Below are 20,830 nucleotides of genomic sequence, written 5' to 3'. Positions count from 1 at the left end.
CGGATGGTATTTATCTTTCTCTAACTTACTTTACTTAGTATGCTCATCTCTAATTGTTTTGCTGTATAGCAGAGGTTGACACAGCATTTAAATCAAATCTACTTTCATTGAATTTCTTTATAAAAAAGAAAAGGGTGTCCTGTGGCCCTCCCTTGGGAGAGGCACATGGGAGTGCTCACCTGCCTGAGTCCTGGTGCCAAGGCTGGGTGGGCCTCAAAAATGCAGTGTCACTTTACCAAGCACCACCTGGCTTCTGCTATTATGTGACACTGCCCAACCAGGAGCTGCACAAACAGGTTCCTTGCAGGAGGGGAGAACTTCAGGCCCATTCTGAGGCTGGCACAGTGCCCTGGGTGTGGGTCACAGGCTTGGACACACCCGGCACTCTTGAGGGCTGCTGGGACAAACGCTAACTCAGCACTCAGGAGTGGGAGCAGTACGACCTATCCCCCACCTCCCTGTCACCCACACGAGCAGGTGGCGTCTTAACTTCCGGAAAGCTGAATTATTCCCTAATAGGCCAGCAAGTCCTAAATTCTCTAGATGAATGTAGTTTTAGCTTGGGAAGGTGCTTCTCTTTGATGCCTGGATGCCCTGTCGCAGCACTTTTATTTTTGAGTCATCACCGTTTTTCTCAAGGACTAGATCGTGAACTCTTTAAGCAAAGAACCATATTTTACTGATACCTGTCTTCCCTACCCCTAGTACATGGTCTGCAATATAGGAGTCATTCAGGGACTTCTTTCCAAATGATAAAATCTGTAGGATTTCCTCCTGAATTTTTTATCCTATCTCCATGATCAAGAGACCTGGCTAGGGACTTGCCTGGTGATCCAGTGGTTAAGAATCCACCTTGAAATGAGAGAACATGGGTTTGATCCTGGGTTGAGGAACTAAAATCCCCACACACCTTAAGCAACTAAGCCTGCACACCCCAACTATGAACCTGTGTGCCACAACTAGAGAATCTGGTGAACCTAGATTGTGAACTTTAATGAAAGTTCCCCACACAACACATCCAAGATCCCACAGGTCACAACTAAGACCCAACACAGCCAAATAAATAGATAAATATATATATTTTTTAAATAAAAGACCTGGCTTCAGGAGAGCATCTGACACAAAGGCACAAAGCTTGTGGGATAAACCAGCAATGCAACCTTTGCAGTATAAGTTTACTTCTGGACCTCCACTCATTTACCTGAATGGTCCACCAGGTTGGATTCAAGAAACTCTAATGTCCCTTCTAGTTTAGCATCCTAGGGCTCTGCAGGTCACAAGCCCTGCACAGAGAGGGAATGATGGGAGTGTGGTTCCTGCTGTACCTGATTCTGTAGTCAAAGAGTGAGAATATGGACACAGATATACTGAGAAGTCCCCCACCCCACCCCCAGTTCTGGAGGTAACGTCTACAGGCCATGACTGAAAAGGGGGCAGGATTGGGGGTGAGAGCTTTCCAGAGCCCATGGGGAGTCCTGTCCCGGCTGCCTGGACACTCATATTTGAAATCTCACCTGGAGCTTCCCATGCCTTTCCCACCACTGTCTCTGCAATCCAGCCATCAGAATCTGAAGCAAGCTCTTCACTTTAGGCCACAGGCTTTGGAAAAACACCCTTCTTGCAGAGACCCCCAAGTGAAAGGAACCTAACTTTTTGATCTTGATCCATAACAAAGAATTTGTTCTAGTATCTTTGAAATCTTAGGGGAAAAAAAATACCGAACTTTCAAAGCTTTCCTTTTTGATGTTTTGTAAAATGGTGAAGGGTGGGGGACAAATATTCCCCTCTGGGATAAAATTCCTTTCTTCTGGGAAGACAATGTGATGGTTATTTGGTTATTAAAAGGAAAATCAAGTATTATAGAATGCAGAAATTCAGACCTTGTCTTTCCAAGGGGCTCTGATACCATCACCATAACCCAAGAATCTGCTTTCATCTCTCAATTGTTTTCTATAGGAAAACGTTTCATCTTTAAAGAAGATTTAGTGTTCAGCATCTCTGAAAATTGTTCCCTGCTTTTGGAAAATATATGGATGTCCCTACTGGAGTTGGGGCTGGGGGCAGAGGAGGCACTGGAAACCTGTCCTCACTCTGGGTGATGGAGGGAATACCGCTCAAGGCCCATCTGGCTGGGCTGTTTGAAGCCATCCTCTGTGCAATATTCTAGACCATTTAATTCAGGCTTTGGAAAAGGATGATGTTTATTGCTTTTTGTTTAGTGTCTTGTTAGGAACCCTCAGGCAAGACTAACTCTCCCTAAATGGTGAGGACATTACAACAATCATTCTGGGATGGGCCAGAAATGAGGCAGGATTTGGGGAACAATGAAATGGGGATTATAAGGCAAAGACTCCACGGACAGAAGAATCACAGGCCTCTTTTCCCCCTCTGCCTCTGATGGAAGGAAATGCAGAGCTTAGGACTGATGTAGAGGGCTGGTGCTCAGCCTGCTGATGACCAGGAGCGGGTGTACATGGAGAGCTTTGACCTGTGAACTTATGACCCTCATTTCCAGTTTAAATTCTCAGAGTTGCAATTCCTATATGCAATTTCCAAATGTTTGTTAAAGTCCTGTTACTCATTAAAGCTCAGGGTTAGCCATCCCATTAGGACTTAAAGGCCCAGATAAATGACAACAACTAGTTCATGTTACAGGTCCAAGAGGGATTGGCAGCAAAGTGAACAGGTCTGTGGAGGAACAGAGGATAAGATACAGATTGAGAGAATGTTGCAGGCACCACACCATGATGGCTGCAGATGAGTGAGGTCACTGTCATGAGAGAACCCTCTTCAAACATACTAGAGAAGAAGGGATCTTTGAAGGAGGCGGCCAGAACCCACTCTATGGATGCTGGTGGGGACACTGAGTCTGCAAACAAGTGGGTTATCTTTAGCAAAGTTTCTCCTCTGCCTAGAATAACAAATGACCAAGACTTGTAAGCCCCTTCCTTGGGGGTTAGAAAGGGATTCTGATGGTAGGAAGAAGCACAGAGGGCAAGATGGGCCAGCAGTAACCATGAGAATGTGTGGAGAGGAAATAAAGGGTTTTCTTGTTTTGTTTTTATTAGCAAGCAGCAGAACAGGGCCCCAGAGACAGACATCTTAACTTTGCCACAAATGGGGGGCAGTCACTTCTCTTTCTCTTGAGTTGTTTCCCCTTAGTGAGGGATTTGTTTGATAGAGAATGCTTCTGGTGTTCTCTCTGTGCTTCCTCCCTGAGTACATCTGCACCAATATGCAGCAGTCTGATATCCCTCCTCTCTGGTCCTTGCTTCCTTTTTATATCTTTCCAGGGATTCTGCTTGGAGCACATCTGATCATAGCCTCTAAGGGTCAAAATTGGCAAGTGCTTCTAACAGATTTGTGCATCTTGGTCCCTTTATCCTAATCTGGATTGGAAGGCTTAGGGAAGAAGTTATTTAAAGGGCTTCACCAGAATGATATGTCTCAACAGGTACAGTGTTGGGAATGGTAACTTTGGCTCTTCAGAAGCTAGTTCCATCTCTGGAAGAAAGTCATTTGTGTATTAGAACCTCAGTTAGATGCTATGGACATATCTATAACTACTGATCTATTAGTCCTGGGCCCTATTCTCCTTGTATGCTCAGTGAGAGTGTAAGTCTGGCACATGTTCACACTTCATATACATGTATTGAATCAGTGAGTTGATGGAACTTACAAATAGTTACAAAAATCATATTTTTTCCAAGAGAATCATCAAGTCATATTGTCTGCAAAGGGTTTCTTGCTGCTTCTAGATGAACGAGGCACTTTGAGAGATGTCACTGAGATGCCGGAACACTGGAATTCAGAGACCCTTTTGGAGGTTTCTAGGGACTGGGCAGAATTTTACAAACCAGTAGCATCTTTAAAAAAATAGATGTATAATCATCATATAGTACTTTAATGCTCTCCTTGCCCACAGATGACTGAATACCACCCTTAAAGCAAGGCCCCGGGTAAAAGCCTGAAGCAAGTGAGAATTATCCTCTGTGTTCTCAACCCTCCTCTTGAATTCTCCATCCACAAAGGCTGGTGACTTTCCTCTCCCCCAGGACCCTTCTGCTGGCCACTCTTTCTAAGATTTTTTTTTTTCATGTGGATCATTTTTAAAGTCTTTATTAAACTTGCTACAATATCGTTTCTGTTGTTTATATTCTGGGTTTTGGGCCCTGAGGCACACGAGATCTTAACTCTCCAACCAGGGATTTAACCGCCCCCTACTTCCCCCAAATATGAAGGCAAAGTCTTAACCACTGGACTGCCAAGAAAGTTCCCACTCCACTTTCTTGTTCAAGGCCCAGGCTCTGGACTTTCCTGATATCCCTCTGTGCTTCTTTCACAGATCAGAAAGGTATTCATCTTGCTTTTATTGAGTTTGTGGTTCTCTTTAAGTTTCTGGGGTCACTGAATGGGAAGGAGGAGAGAGAAGTTCCCCTGCCTCATCAAATCAATCTGCAGCTCTACACATGTCCTCTGGAAACCCCGGGGCAGTTCAGTGCTTTACCCCACCTAGGAAACTAACCATGTGGTCTGACCTAGTGTGGAGCCCAAGTTTACTTTGTCACTCCATTCTTCTTTGTATTAGGACAGGTATACATCTTTTCAGAGAAGCCTGGAGCATCTGCTGAAGCCAAATGCTTATATCCTGAATCTAGTAATACAGGGCCTCGAAGAATATTCAAATAGGTTTGAGGGTAGAAAGTCACCTTGGCAAATGTTTGGGCCCCAGTGGATAGGGCCTGAAGTTTATTTCACTCTGATAAAAACTGTGCATTCTACCTTTCCATGACATAACTTCATGGATTAGTTGGCCTCCTGCAGCAGGCTTTCAGGTAAATGAAAGCAGGTCTGGTAGGATGACAGCTGGGGGACACAGTAGGGTGCAGTGGTTAAGACATGGAAACTGACTGTCTGGCTTCAAATTCTGGCCCCATTACACAAAACCCCTATACTTCCCTGGTGGCTCAGACGGTAAAGCATCTGTCTACAATGCAGGAGACCCAGGTTCGAGCCCTGGGTTGGGAAGATCCCCTGGAGAAGGAAATGGCAATCCACTCCAGTACTATTGCCTGGAAAATCCCATGGACAGAGGAGCCGGGTAGGCTACAGTCTATGGGGTCACAAAGAGTCGGACACTACTAAACAACTTCACTTTCACTTTACACAAATCCCGAGGGCCCTTAGGTAGTTTACCTCACCTCTTTCAACTTGGTTTCCTCACTGGAAAACTTCTGCATCAGAAATCTACAGTTACTACACCACCAACAAAAAATACTTAAAATACTTCCAAAGGCTGACATATAAGTGCCTGCTGTTATTATTATAGGCAGTCCTTGGGTCTGTTTTTCCAGAATATTGACATGATCTTAGGATGCAAGATCCCACAGTGGCTTCCAGTCAATGTCCTAAGGCTTATGGGGAGAAAAGGAAATTGACTGCTATTCACTGGACACCTGAGCAGCACACCTAGTTGTCAAAATCATTTGTGTCTCATTAAGAAATTAAAAATCCACTAACACCCAACGTGATTCTGTTGGGGGACTTCCCTAGTGGTCCAGTGGTTAAGACTGCCTTCCAAGGCAGGGGTACAGGTTCCAGCCCCATTTGGGGAGCTAAGAATCCACATGCCTCTCTGCCAAAAGACAAAACATAAAACAGAAGCAATATTGTAGCAAATTTAATAAAGACTTAAAAATTGTCTGCATAAAAAAATAAAATCTTTAAAACCAAACCAAAGTGATGCTGTGTGGGGCCAAGGAACTAGTACACAGCCTGCTCTGGTGAGCCCCAACCTGACTCCATCCACATCAAGAGTCCTGTATTTGAGAGATTAACTTTATGTTAAATCAGGGCCCTTTCCTGGTTCAAGGGCTAGGTTTCCTCTTCCTTTTGCCCTAATACAAAAGTGACAATTCTCCATACCTTTGTGCTGTGAGTGTCCTGATCTTACACAGGTGAGTCCACGCAAGCAGGCTTGCTGGACACTTTTGCTGCGCAGAATTACTAAGAACTCCCAACTGTCTAAGTATCATGTACCCTCCAAAAGCCATTGAAATTCACAGAGAAAAAAAGAACTCCTGCAAGTTGGACATTAAAGGGGGAAAAGCCATCAAAACATTAACCCAAAATCTTTTCTGCTGCTGCTGCTGCTGCTAAGTCCCTTCAGTCGTGTCCGACTCTGTGAGATCCCATAGATGGCAGCCCACCAGGCTTCCCCGTCCCCGGGATTCTCCAGGCAAGAACACTGGAGTGGGTTGCCATTTCCTTCTCCAATGCATGAAAGTGAAAAGTGAAAGGGAAGTCGCTCAGTCATGTCTGACTCTTAGCGACCCCATGGACTACAGCCCACCAGGCTCCTCCATCCATGGGATCTTCCAGGCAAGAACACTGGAGTGGGGTGCCGTTGCCCTCTCCAAAATCGTCTCTAGTCTTACATATTTAAAGATTAAAATGCAATTTCCTTAAAATAATTGTCAGATCTCCCACTTATCACTTCTACTGCAGTATCTTGTTTAGGGAGGCTTACTCCATTCTCTAGGTGAGGGAAAAAGCAGAAATAGGAATGACTGAAAGGAAAAGGCAAAAATTACCCATTAGGTTCATCCCTAATGCAAGTCAGCGTCTTATCACATGAATTGTCTAATATGAGTTATGAAGAGTATCTTTGGTTAAACAAATCAGTACACATCAAAATGCTTGAGATCTGGTTAGAAATGAAAAATAAACACTGGAAAAAATATCAAGCAGCATAGCCCAGACATTCAAGTCTGCACAACTGTAGCACCATGACCACGAGATCACAGCAGGAAGGCCACCAGTGCTGCAGGAACCTGAGCCAGGGTTCGGTGAAAGCTTCCACTGATTTAGAAGTTCTGTTTTTCCAAAGAACACTCATGCAATACAATGGCAAATCTCATTCCTCGGATCTACTCATTCTGCAGCCTTCCGCCCCTCACAGCTCAGATTAAATAGACAATAAAGGAATCATGTGACTTCACAAATACGCCTCATCCTCGGATGAAAGCGCAATGTCGTGTGGTCTGTTTAGCAGATGCCCTGTGGTTTTCAGCCATCAAACTCTCATACCAACCCTGCAGAACGACACAGTCAGCAAAACCATGTCATTTAAAAGTTGACATATATACACACTACTATACTGCTGCTTGTGGCTCAGATCATGAACTCCTTATTACCAAATTAAGACTTAAATTGAAGAAAGTAGGGAAAACCACTAGACCATTCAGGTATGACCTAAATCAAATCCCTTATGATTATACAGTAGAAGTGAGAAATACATTTAAGGGCCTAGATCTGATAGATAGAGTGCCCGATGAACTACGGAATGAGGTTTGTGACATTGTACAGGAGACAGGGATCAAGACCATCCCCATGGAAAAGAAATGCAAAAAAGCAAAATGGCCGTCTGGGGAGGCCTTACCAATAGCTGTGAAAAGAAGAGAAGTGAAAAGCAAAGGAGAAAAGGAAAGATATAAGCATCTGAATGCAGAGTTCCAAAGAATAGCAAGGAGATAAGAAAGCCTTCCTTAGCGATCAATGCAAAGAAATAGAGGAAAACAACAGAATGGGAAAGACTAGGGATCTCTTCAAGAAAATTAGAGATACCAAGGGGACATTTCATGCAAAGATGGGCTCAATAAAGGACAGAAATGATATGGACCTAACAGAAGCAGAAGATATTAAGAAGAGGTGGCAAGAATACACAGAAGAACTGTACAAAAAAGATCTTCACGACCCAGATAATCATGATGATGTGATCACTAACCTAGAGCCAGACATCCTGGAATGTGAAGTCAAGTGGGCCTTAGAAAGCATCACTATGAACAAAGCTAGTGGAGGTGATGGAATTCAAGTTGAGCTCTTTCAAATCCTGAAAGATGATGCTGTGAAAGTGTTGCACTCAATATGCCAGCAAATTTGGAAATCTCAGCAGTGGCCACAGGACTGGGAAAGGTCAGTTTTCATTCCAATCCCAAAGAAAGGCAATGCCAAAGAATGCTCAAACTACTACACAATTGCACTCATCTCACATGCTAGTAAAGTAATGCTCAAAATTCTCCAAGCCAGGCTTCAGCAATACGTGAACCGTGAACTTCCAGATGTTCAAGCTGGTTTTAGAAAAGGCAGAGGAACCAGAGATCAAATTGCCAACATCTGCTGGATCATGGAAAAAGCAAGGGAGTTCCAGAAAAACATCTATTTCTGTTTTATTGACCAAGCCAAAGCCTTTGACTGTGTGGATCACAATAAACTGTGGAAAATTCTGAAAGAGATGGGAATACCAGACCACCTGACTGGCCTCTTGAGAAATTTGTATGCAGGTCAGGAAGCAACAGTTAGAACTGGACATGAAACAACAGACTGGTTCCAAATAGGAAAAGGAGTACGTCAAGGCTGTATATGGTCACCCTGTTTATTTAACTTATATGCAGAGTACATCATGAGAAACACTGGACTGGAAGAAGCACAAGCGGGAATCAAGATTGCTGGGAGAAATATCAATAACCTCAGATATGCAGATGACACCACCCTTATGGCAGAAAGTGAAGAGGAACTAAAAAGCCTCTTGATGAAAGTGAAAGTGGAGAGTGAAAAAGTTGGCTTAAAGCTCAACATTCAGAAAACTAAGATCATGGCCTCCGGTCCCATCACTTCATGGCAAATAGATGGGGAAACAGTGGAAACAGTGTCAGAGTTTATTTTTTGGGGCTCCAAAATGACTGCAGATGGTGACTGCAGCCATGAAATTAAAAGACGCTTATTCCTTGGAAGGAAAGTTATGACCAACCTAGATAGCATATTCAAAAACAGAGACATTACTTTGCCAACAAAGGTCCATCTAATCAAGACTATGGTTTTTCCAGTGGTCATGTATGGATATGAGAGTTGGACTGTGAAGAGAGCTGAGCACCGAAGAATTGATGCTTTTGAACTGTGATGTTGGAGAAGACTCTTGAGAGTCCCTTGGACTGCAAGGAGATCCAACAAGTCCATTCTGAAGGAGATCAGCCCTGGGATTTCTTTGGAAGGAACGATGCTAAAGCTGAAACTCCAGAACTTTGGCCACCTCATGCAAAGAGTTGACTCATTGGAAAAGACTCTGATGCTGGGAGGGATTGGGGGCATGAGGAGAAGGGGAGGACAGAGGATGAAATGGCTGGATGGCATCACTGACTTGATGGACGTGAGTCTGAGTGAACTCCGGGAGTTGTTGATGGCCAGGGAGGCCTGGCATGCTGCAATTCATGGGGTCACAAAGCGTCAGAGACGACTGAGCGACTGAACTGAACTGAACTGATACATAAAATACATAGCTAATAAGGACCTACGGTATAGCACACCAGCCCTGGCTTTTGTCATCATCGCAAATGTTTCATCATATGGCCTATGCATTTCTTTCTCTAATGCAATGTCACAGCCAACTCCAACTCTCCAGACCTTTGTCTTCTAGTCCTGATCTATCATTAGCAAGATTCTCTATAACCTCAACTTCTTGCCGCAGTCTGTAAATCATCTTCATTGCAACCCTCTTCCAAACCTCCACAAATGTACAGGCTCTATCAAAATACGTCAAGAAACACCCTACCTCTCATGACACTGCTACTACTCTAATCTTAACAACCATTTTCAGACAGGGGCACAAGGTCAAGGCTGCCACACCCACTGCCTTCAGGTTCTGGAGACTGGAAGCAGCTCTGTGGTCAGAGCACACGTAGGCAAGATCTGACCAATGTGGCTCATATGGATGGCTCTGGCCCATGGGTCACCAGAGCCCTGAAATTATCCTGTATCCAGCATGAATGGAGAACACCCCAAAATCAGCCTGTCAGTGCCATTCTGGTCAATCTTGAAAGATATTTTCTCTGGTCAGCAGGAGGGATCAGCTTACCTGGCTACCCATCTGAGACCGATTCAGGTAATGGGACCCCAGATAACTCTATAGAATCAAGACCTGGAGCTCCTCCAGGCATCTGGTAGGCCTTAAATAGAAGGAGATTTATAGTTGGAAAGCAACTACAAGGAGAAGAAAAAACAGGCCTGTACCACACTGTTCCCAGTTGGGGCTCAGAGAGCCCACCTGGATGGTAGCTCTACAGGTGAGACCTACAGTGCAAGATACACCCTTCCTTTCTCTCCCCACTTGCCTTCCCTCCCCAATGCATGCCCATCACTAAGAGTAGTACTATCTGGTACCACAGCACAGAACCTAGCAAAGTCAAACTGAATTTTGCTTTAGGCTTTCACCTCAAACTTATGAGCACATCAGACCTTTTTTAGTCCCAGCATTATAGATGTTCTGAATCTTTCCATACACTTATCAGCACAGAGAAAGCATTTACAGCAAAGTGATTTAATTAATTCTCAAATTAATTTACTTTTAATTAAAGCCGATTCCCTTTTTAAAGGGAGATGTATTTTGGATAGCACATTTTCCTTTCCCAAAATAAGGGTTTGTTTACACTATTTTTGTCCCTGGGCTAGAATGAGGATGTCCAGTACTAAGACCAAAGTCACCTGGGAAACACGAAATACATTTGTGTGCTCTTGTGAGTACTAGAAGACACTGGCAACAAGGTAGGTGTGAGGTCAAGCCCCACACTTGCCTCTTCCACACCCCAACCTGAAGCCCCAGAGGGCTCTTTCTGGCTCTCATCTCTGTCTACTTGTCAGGGTGTCCTGTCCAAGACCAGAATTTTTCGTCTCCTTCATAGCTTTGGATTCTGCTTCTCTCCCACCATTACTTGTCCCAAGTCTTCTAAACTGGGCAGAGTCCAAGTGCATACTTTTAGGGAAAAGGAAGGGCACAAGGTTTTATGAAAAATCATTTTTCTAAATTTAAATATTAACTGACATATATACACCATTGATACTGTGTATAAAATGGATAACTAATGAGAACATACTGAATAGTATAGGGAACTCTCCCTAAAGCACTGTGGTGACCTGAATGGGAAGGAAGTCCAAAAGGGAGGAGAGATATATGTATGTATGGCTGATTCATTTTGCTGTAGAGTAGAAATGAACACATTGTGAAGCAACCATATTCCAATAAAAATTAATTTAAAAAGTTTTAAGTATTAACAAATGCTACAATGTCTGTAATGTTTTCTGTTTGATTAATCCTGATATCAGCAGTGACTATTCCTCAAAGATATATAGGCAGTCTTTGACCTCACACATCTTTTACATGGTCTCCCTACTCTCCTATGTGGGATCTTCAGAACTCTGCTGATGAGGGTTTTCATACTTCAGTTGACAAACAAGTGTTAAGCCATGATATGCTGGTTCTGTCTGCCTCCCAGCGTCCTGTTTTTGGTAATTGTTATTTGTGGGTGTTTATCCATAGGAAATAAAAAGCCTCTTGATGAAAGTGAAAGAGGAGAGTGAAAAAAATTGCCTTAAAGCTCAACATTCAGAAAACTAAGATCATGGCATCTGGTCCCATCACTTCATGGCAAATAGATGGGGAAACAGTGGAAACAGTGTCAGACTTTATTTTTGGGGGCTCCAAAATCACTGCAGATGGTGATTGCAGCCATGAAATTAAAAGACGCTTACTCCTTGGAAGGAAGTTATGACCAACCTAGATAGCATATTCAAAAACAGAGACATTACTTTGCCAACAAAGGTCCATCTAGTCAAGGCTATGGTTTTTCCAGTGGTCATGTATGGATGTGAGAGTTGGACTGTGAAGGAAGCTGAACACCAAAGAATTGATGCTTTTGAACTGTGGTGTTGGAGAAGACTCTTGAGAGTCCCTTGGACTGCAAGGAGATCCAACCAGTCCATCCTAAAGGAGATCAGTCCTGGGTGTTCTTTGGAAGGAACGATGCTAAAGCTGAAACTCCAGAACTTTGGCCACCTCATGCGAAGAGTTGATTCATTGGAAAAGACTCTGATGCTGGGAGGGATTGGGGGCAGGAGGAGAAGGGGACGACAGAGGATGAGATGGCTGGATGGCATCACCGGCTCGATGGATGTGAGTTTGAGTGAACTCCAGGAGTTGGTGATGGACAGGGAGGCCTGGAGTGCTGCAATTCACGGGGTCGCAAAGAGTCAGACACGACTAAGCGATAGGACTGACTGACTGACTGATCCAGTGATCTGAGTATCAAGAACATTTGCTTTTGTTAAAAAATGAATGACGGTACCAATACCAGTGATAATGCAGTTTGGTGTGCTGAAGGCTGGTTAGCTTGACCTTCAGTTAGATACTCCATGGACATCAAAGGGTTGACTGGGAACTTAGCAGCAGAGGAAGAAAAACAAACTGGAGACTACAGATAATTTTCTGAAATATCATCCAAGGCAAGGGGTGTTAATGGAGGAATTGGGTTAAGTATGGATTGAGAATGAGCAGTGATCCAAATGAGGTTCACTCACTGACCTCTTCTCAGAGAAGAAAATGGCTGGCGTTCCACTTTCTCTTGAAAACCATTATAAGAAAACATACTGACATATAAGAAAACATGTTAAACAAACATGATTAATTTAATTAATTAAATAGAATTTCTATTGGCTAGTCATTATTCCAACTTTACCTAAGTTTCTTCTCAAGGCTAAGAAAACTGACAACTGAGGTAAGTTATTTCAAAACACATATTTTTATTATCTATAATGTTTATTGTTCTTAATGTATTAAATAATATGTCTTGACTGCATATCCAAGTAAAAAATGATGACTTTTCATCACAATTATGGATTTTATAATGTCTGAGGAGGCCTTACAAATAGCTGAGAAAAGAATAGAAGCAAAGGGCAAAGGAGAAAGGGGAGGATATACCCAACTGAATTCAGAGTTCCAGAGAATAGCAAGGAGAGATAAGAAAGCCTTCTTAAAGTAAACAATGCAAAGAAATAGAGGAAAACAATAGAAGGGGAAAGATAAGAGATCTCTTCAAGAAAATTAGAGATACCAAGAGAACATTTCATGCAAAGATGGGTACGATAAAGGACAGAAATAGCAAGGACCTAACAGCAGCAGAAGAGATTAAAAAGAGGTGGCAAGAATACACAGAAGAAATGTACAAAAAAGGTCCTAATGACCCAGATAACCATGATGGTGTGGCCACTAACCTAGAGCCAGACATCCTGGAATGTGAAGTCAAGTGGGCCTTAGGAAGCATCACTATGAACAAAGCAAGTGGAGATGATGGAATTCCAGTTGAGCTATTTCAAATCCTGAAAGATGATGCTGTGAAAGTGCTACACTCAATATGCCAGCAAATTTGGAAAACTCAGCAGTGGCCACAGGACTGGAAAAGGTCAGTTTTCATTCCAATTCCAAAGAAAGGCAATGCCAAAGAATGTTCAAATTACCATACAATTGCACTCATTTCACATGCTAGCAAAGTAATGCTCAAAATCCTTTAAGTTAGGCTTCAACAGTATGTGAACCAAGAACCTCCAGGTATACAGACTCAATTTAGATAAGGCAGAGGAACCAGAGATCAAATTGCCAACATCCATTGGCTCATAGAAAGAGCAAGGGAATTTCAGACAAACATCTACTTCTACTTCACTGACTATGCTATAGCCTTTGTGTGGGTCACAACAAACTGTGGAAGATATTTAAAGAGATGGTATTACCTGACCACCTTACCTGCCTCCTGAGAAACCTGTATACAAGTCAAGAAGCCATGGTTAGAACCAGACATGGAACGATCAGTTCAGTTCAGTTCATTTCAGTCACTTAGTCACGTCCAACTCTTTGCGACCCCATGGACTGCAGCATGCCAGGCCTACCTGTCCATCACCAACTCCCAGATCTTACTCAAACTCATGTCCATTGAGTTGGTGATGCCACCTGACCATCTCATTCTCTGTCATCCCCTTCTCCTCCTGCCTTCAATCTTTCCCAGCATCAGGGTCTTTTCAAATGAGTCAGTTCTTTGCAATAGGTGGCCAAAGTATTGGCATTTCAGCTTCAGCATCAGTCCTTCCAATTAACATTCAGGACTGATTTCCTTTAGGATGGACTGGTTGGATCTCCTTGCTGTCCAAGGAACAATGGACTGGTTCAAAATTGGGAAAGGAGTATGTCAAGGCTGTATATTGTCACTCTGTTTATTTAACTTACGTGCAGAGTACATCATGAGAAATGCCGGGCTGGATGAAACACAAGCTGGAATCAAGATTGTCAAGAGAGATATCAACAATTTCAGAAATGTGGATGATACCACCCTAATTGCAGAAAGCGAAGAGGAACTAAAGAGCTTCTTGATGAAGGTGAAAAAGCTGGCTTAATGCTCAACATTCAAAAAACTAAGATCATGGCATCCAGTCCCATTACTTCATGGCAAATGGATGGGGAAAAATGGAAACGGTGAGAGATTTTATTTTCTTGGGCTCCAAAATCACTGCAGATGGTAACTGCAGGCATGAAATTAAAAGACATTTGCTCCTTGGAAGTAAAGTTATGACAAACCTAGACAGTGTATTAAAAAGCAAGGACATCACTTTGCCAACAAAGATCCATCCAATCAAAGTTACAGTTTTTCCAGTAGTCCTGTATGAATGTGAGAGTTGGACCATATAGAAGGCTGAGTGCCAAAGAACTGATGTTTTCAAACTGTGGTGCTGGAGGAGACTCTTGAGAGTCTCTTGGACTGCAAGGAAATCTCACCAGTCAATCCTAAAGGAAATCAACCTTGAATATTCATTGGAAGGACTGATGCTGAAGCTGAAACTCCAATACTTTGGCCACCTGATGTGAAAAACTACCCATTGGAAAAGACCCTGATGCTGGGAAAGACTGAAAGCAGGAAGAGAAGGGGATGACAGAGGATAAGATGGTTGGCTGTCATCACTGACTCAATGGACATGAGTTTGAGCAAACTCTGGGAGATGGTGAAGGGCAAGGAAGCCTGGAGTGCTGTAGTCCATGGGGTCACAAAGAGTCAGATATGATGACACTTAGTGACTGAACAACAAATTTTTATTACCTATAATGTTTATTGTTCTTAATGTATTAAACAATATGTCTTCACAGCATATTCAGGAAAAAATGGTGTTTTTCATCACAATTATGAATTCTATAATGTCCTGAGCTCTCAAGAAGCAGAACATTCTATATATGCCTACAGTTTAACTCAGATACTCGACTTTCAAATACATTTTCTGGAATTCATTATATATGAATGGAAATATATGATTATTGGGACATGATCCATCTCTCTTGGTAGGAAGACTGTGGTGCTCTTTTGAAAAAGAATATTCCCTCTTATAATGCAAATCTTGAATCTGTTTTCTGTATTTTCATAAATAAATGAGGCAGAAGTGCCCATCAGTGAGCCCACCTGCTCACTGACTTTTAGGTCGATGACTGCTGCCTGGAGACATTCGAAAGAAAACAAGCAAATAACATGCCCAGGCCACTGACAGTTATGGGTCTGACTGGGATACTGTCACCATGACTCAGGGCTAACTGATCATTTTATGTTGAAGAAACTACAAATCAAGGAGGCTGTTTAATCTTTACAGGAAAAATGGAGACAGACCCCTACACCCACCCACATGGTTTACCTCTCCCTGGAGTCTCAGGCTTGAACAAAATAAAAACTTAAAAAAAAGAATGCTCAGTTCTAAATGGATCAAGTATAGATTCCTTTTGCCAATAAAGCTGTTTTAATTTCCCTTAAATATTTTACAGTGGAGTCTCTCACAGCATTGTGCTCAGAATAGTCCAGAGCTTATGGTGGCCTATTTTTTAAATGGCTCTAAAAATATAGACTTCTAAATATATGGTTTGTTTTTTTTTTATATATATTTTCAAGTTGTAATCCCTAGTCTGTAACTAAATGCTTGGTGATATACGAGTAAAATACCTTAGTATAAAGCTGTACCTTAATTGGACTTTAGATATACTTAAAGCATAAATTTTAAAATCTAGATATTCAATAATGGCATCCACTTGATTTTATGGGTTAGGTTGTGTGTGACAGTATTTGATGCCTACTAGACCAGATTCTCATACATGATATAGGTAATGCAACTGAATAAGTAAAGATGTTGATAGACAGGGATTTGTGTAGAGAGTCAAAAATTTGAGGTGAAACAGTCTACAATATATGACACCAATGTTGAAAATATATAAATGCACAGGCAAGTCTGGAAGAATATACACTCAGTTGTTAACAGTGGTTATAGTTGGTTGATGGGATTATGGTTTTTATTTCATTGTCTGTCTTTCTCAAAATTTGTATACTAAAAATGAATTTGTACATAGAAACAAACAATATTTTTTTAAAATGGGAAGGAAAAATTGGGGGATGGCATTGTAGTTCAGTGATGACCTTGCTATTCTTCTGGTTCTCAGTAAGTTCCTGAACTGAAATAGGCCTTGGAGAAGCTTAAGTAGCAAAGGATTTGAAACTTTGCATTGTTCCATCAATGATATCATCAGTTCCCTTTGCATTTCATCTGCCAAGTTTTCATGCTTTCTTGACACCTAATGATAGAGCTTAAAGTCACTAAATTGCTCAAGTCCCAAACCTTGAATAACACATTTCTATGCCTGAGAGTTTTAAAATTTGTTGAAAAGCTCAGAGCCATTACTAAGGCAGAGGTGCTTGTGTTCAGGCATGGTTAGATATTTGTAGATATTTATTGTAGATAAAACACATACTGAAGCGAAAGATTCTATCTTAAAAGATCAATAAGTTGATCTTTATTGATTAACTGTGAGGAAATAGTTGGCTGTGACTTAAGACAGAATGTTTTACAGCACTTGCCTGGTGAGTGAGGAGATCTGAGTTGGTGATCCCATCATAGTTTTTTCACTCTTGGTTAATGCAGGCAATATGGTTTTTAACCAAAATTTTTCAGTTTGATTTTCTGTAAAGCAAGTTGCTTTTCTGGTGGAGGGCTATGGAAATAAAGCTTCCAGTGAGTGCCAACTCCCCTTGTGTCTGGGACTACCTGGTTTCTTTGGAACTACTGTGCAAGCCCACACTAGGCCTTTAGATTCCTTTAGCTCATTTCTTCTTGCTTCTATGCTGGCCACCTCCCCCTACCTTGCTCTGTCAATGGTGAAGCAATTCATGAGTCCTGCCCCTCCTAGGAGAGGTGTCCCTCTACAGAATTTGGTTTCCTTGGTTGGTGTGGGATCTCAGTTTGGGATGGATGGGTAGAAGAAAATATATGATTCTGTAAATTGCCAGTTTTTTTCATTAGGGTAAAAGCAAAGTTCTCCTGAAGTTTTCTATACCCTAAAGCCTAAGAGGAAGCCAATCCCAATCTCTTCAATCCTGTGTCTTACAGCTTGGGGTCTAGACAAAACTGGCTTTTCCAGTTCTATCAGATTCTCGATTTCTGAACACTCTCTCAGTTCAGTTCAGTTCAGTTAGTTGCTCAGTTGTGTCTGACTCTTTGCGACCCCATGAATCGCAGCACACCAGGACTCCCTGTCCATCACCAACTCCCAGAGTTCACTCAGACTCACGTCCATCGAATCAGTGATGCCATCCAGCCATCTCATCTTCTGTCATCCCCTTCTCCTCCTGCCCCCAATCCCTCCCAGCATCAGAGTCTTTTCCAATGAGTCAACTCTTCGCATGAGGTGGCCAAAGTACTGGAGTTTCAGCTTTAGCATCATTCCAAAGAAATCCCAGGGCTGATCTCCTTCAGAATGGACTGGTTAGATCTCCTTGCAGTCCAAGGGACTCTCAAGAGTCTTCTCCAACACCACAGTTCAAAAGCATCAATTCTTCAGCACTCAGCTTTCTTCACAGGCCAACTCTCACATCCATACATGACCACTGGAAAAACCATAGTCTTGATTAGACGGACCTTTGTTGGCAAAGTAATGTCTCTGCTTTTCAATATGCTATCTAGGTTGGTCATAACTTTTCTTCCAAGGAGTAAGCGTCTTTTAATTTCATGGCTGCAGTCACCATCTGCAGTGACACTCTCTAGTCACATCCAATTGCCTACGATTTCTTTTCTGAGTTTATCTGTTTCCTGTAGCACTAGCCAGTGGCAGTCAATAGACATGATTTATATTCTGCTTTATAGTATCTTCCTCCCATACTGCTGGTATACTATGTTGCATGCCACCTCCCCAAGTTATCACAGGTGAAAGCTTTAAAAACGTTTGCTACTGGATAACACAGATCAGTGGCACTTTAATACTCAGTATCTGTGCCATCACAGCTTTCTAGTAAAGAACAAACTTTGGGTTTTCATTATGCAGTATCCACAAGGGACCCATTTACCGCCAGGCTAAGTTATGCTGTACTGAGCTTCCCCCACCCCAAACCAGGAGCACACAGATATACTTTCAGTCACTATTTCATAGTTTTATCTAATCTGTAATTTGACATAAAAGAAATAAAACAGGATATAAAATGTTGTATCTGGCTTATTTTGTTCAGAATGAGCATTGTCGGGTACTAGTTGTGTGTGCATGTGCTTAGTCGCTCAGTTGTGTCTGACTCTTTGCAACTCCATGGACTGTAGCCCACCAGGCTCCTCTGTCCATGGGGATTCTCCAGGCAAGAATACTGGAGTAGGTTGCCATGCCCTCCTCCAGAGGATCTTCCCAACCCAGGGATCAAACCCAGGTCTCCTGCATTGCAGGCAGATTCTTTACCATCTTGAGGCACCAGAGAAGCCCATGAATACTGGAATGGGTAGTCTGCTCCTTCTCCAGAGATCTTCCTGACCCGGGAATCAAACCAGGGTCTCCTGCATTGCAGGCAGATTCTTCACCAGCTGAGCTATTAGTTACACATGTCTTTTTGTAGACCTTTGAGTTGTGTACAGTTTGGGACCATTAAGAATAAAGCTGCTATAAGTACTGTTTACAATAGTTAGAACATGGAAGCAACCTAGATGTCCATGGACAGATGAATGGATAAAGAAATTGTGGTACATATACACAATGGAATATTACTCAACCATAAAAGGGAACACATTTGAGTCAGTTCTAATGAGGTGGATGAACCTAGAGCCTATTATACAGAGTAAAGTCAGTCAGAAAGAGAAAGATAAATTCATATACTAATGCATATATACAGAATCTAGAAAAATGGTACTAAAGAATTTATTTGTAGGGCAGCAATGGAGAAACGGACATAGAGGATAGAGTTATGCACATGGGAGAGGGGCGGAGAGGGTGAGCTGTGTGGAGAGAGTAACATGGAAACCTACATTGCTATGTGTAAAATAGATAGCCAATGGGAATTTGCTGTATGTCTCAGGAAACTCAAACAGGGGCTCTATATCAACCTAGAGGGTGGGATGGGGAAGGGAGATGGGAGGGAGGGTTAAGAGGGAGGGGACATATGTATATCTATGGCTGATTCATGTTGAGGTTTGACAGAAAACAACAAAATTCTGTAAAGCGATTATCCTTCAATTTAAAAGTAAATAAATTAATAATAATAATATATGTGTATATATATAACTGAATCACCTTATTGTACACCTGGAACATTGTAAGTCAACTATACTTCAATAAAATACATATATTAAGAAAAAAAGAATAAAGCTGCTGCATATACATCATAAAAGAAAAGTTATGCTGTGTTATGCCAATCTCACTGGTTTAACACAAGCTTGTCTTTCACATCAAGTTCCATGCAGACTGGGTTTGCCTTCTCTCTCCAAGAATCCTACAATATGGCCTCATAAGTTGCCATGTCAAGAGAAAACTGGAAGCAGCACATTGGCTTTTAACCACCACCTGGTGTAAAAGTGACCCGTGTCACCCCTGTTCACAGTCCACTGGTCAAAATTACTCATGGCCTCAACCTAAATGCAACGATGCTAGGAAACTGGGACAAGATGGACATTTGGTGAGCATTACCGCTGTTACCCTGTACTCTGTCAATATGATCAAAACCGAAACAAGAGTGCCCTTTCCCTTGTTTTCATAGCTGAAATACAGTTAGTAAATACATATTAGATAATTGCACTCTCTAGTAATGCACAAGGCAGGGGTAGGGCCACGTGAGATTGTTCATTAGTTTCTGTCCGCCCCACCCCACTGCCCCGGCCCAGTTTCTCATGAGGCTCATACGGAACCAACACTGAACGACATTTGAGCTCATATAGCACCTGCATGCCTATAAATCACCACAAACCACTTTCAGGCTAGAAGCACTGATGATCAGAGAGAACATTGGGCTGGCACACACTGGGGTGATGCACTGTCATTTATGGCTGACAGTCATTCTGACTGGCTGAGCGTCCATTCTAATGGAAAACGCCCATGTCTTATGTTGACTGTCACCCCTGCTTGTGCATGCTCCGTCGCTCAGTCATGTCTGACTCTCTGTGACCCCATGCAGGCTCCTCTGTCCATGGAATTTTTCAGGCAATATTGAAGTGGGTTGTGATGTCTTACTCCAGGGATTCTTTCTGACCCAAGGATCGAACCTGCATCTCTTGCATCTGCAGGTAGATTCTTTACTACTGCACCATGTGGGAAGCCCATCACCCCTGCTTACTACTCAAATATACCAAATCACTTCTTAGATTCTGCTAGATTTTGCTGCTACATAAGGTTTCATTTTTAAGAACACCAATCCAAACAATCTGAGAACTAATATAAATATTTGTGCTAAGTTTCTTTGAAAGGTAGCTCAAAACATTTGTTTGGTGTACATCATCTGAACCTTTCTACATGTCCTCTTTAACCATCTTTACCTCATTTAGAATTTTTCATTCATGTCAGTGGTCAAAATTTCCTTTCTCTGTCCCCACACAGTCCTTTCTATGAGGTGGCTTTTTGAGTTCCTTTTCTTTTCCTGTCTTGTCCCTTCCCTGCTCCCACCCCCCACCCTGTACACCTTACATATGGCCT

The 20,830-nt window shown here is 42.3% G+C and overlaps 1 non-coding gene across 1 annotated transcript; it reads left to right on the top strand.

The window, feature by feature from the left end:
• Positions 1-4,956: 4,956 nt before the first annotated feature.
• Positions 4,957-5,028, top strand: TRNAC-ACA (transfer RNA cysteine (anticodon ACA)). The gene has a single exon. It is a non-coding gene; the product is annotated as a tRNA-Cys (tRNA).
• The last annotated feature ends 15,802 nt before the right edge of the window (positions 5,029-20,830 follow it).

The sequence above is a fragment of the Bos mutus genome, chromosome 4, assembly GCF_027580195.1.
Source record: "Bos mutus isolate GX-2022 chromosome 4, NWIPB_WYAK_1.1, whole genome shotgun sequence".
Lineage (NCBI taxonomy): Eukaryota > Metazoa > Chordata > Mammalia > Artiodactyla > Bovidae > Bos > Bos mutus.
Note: the sequence above shows the minus strand (reverse complement) of the source record. Positions and strands in the feature narration are given on the sequence as shown.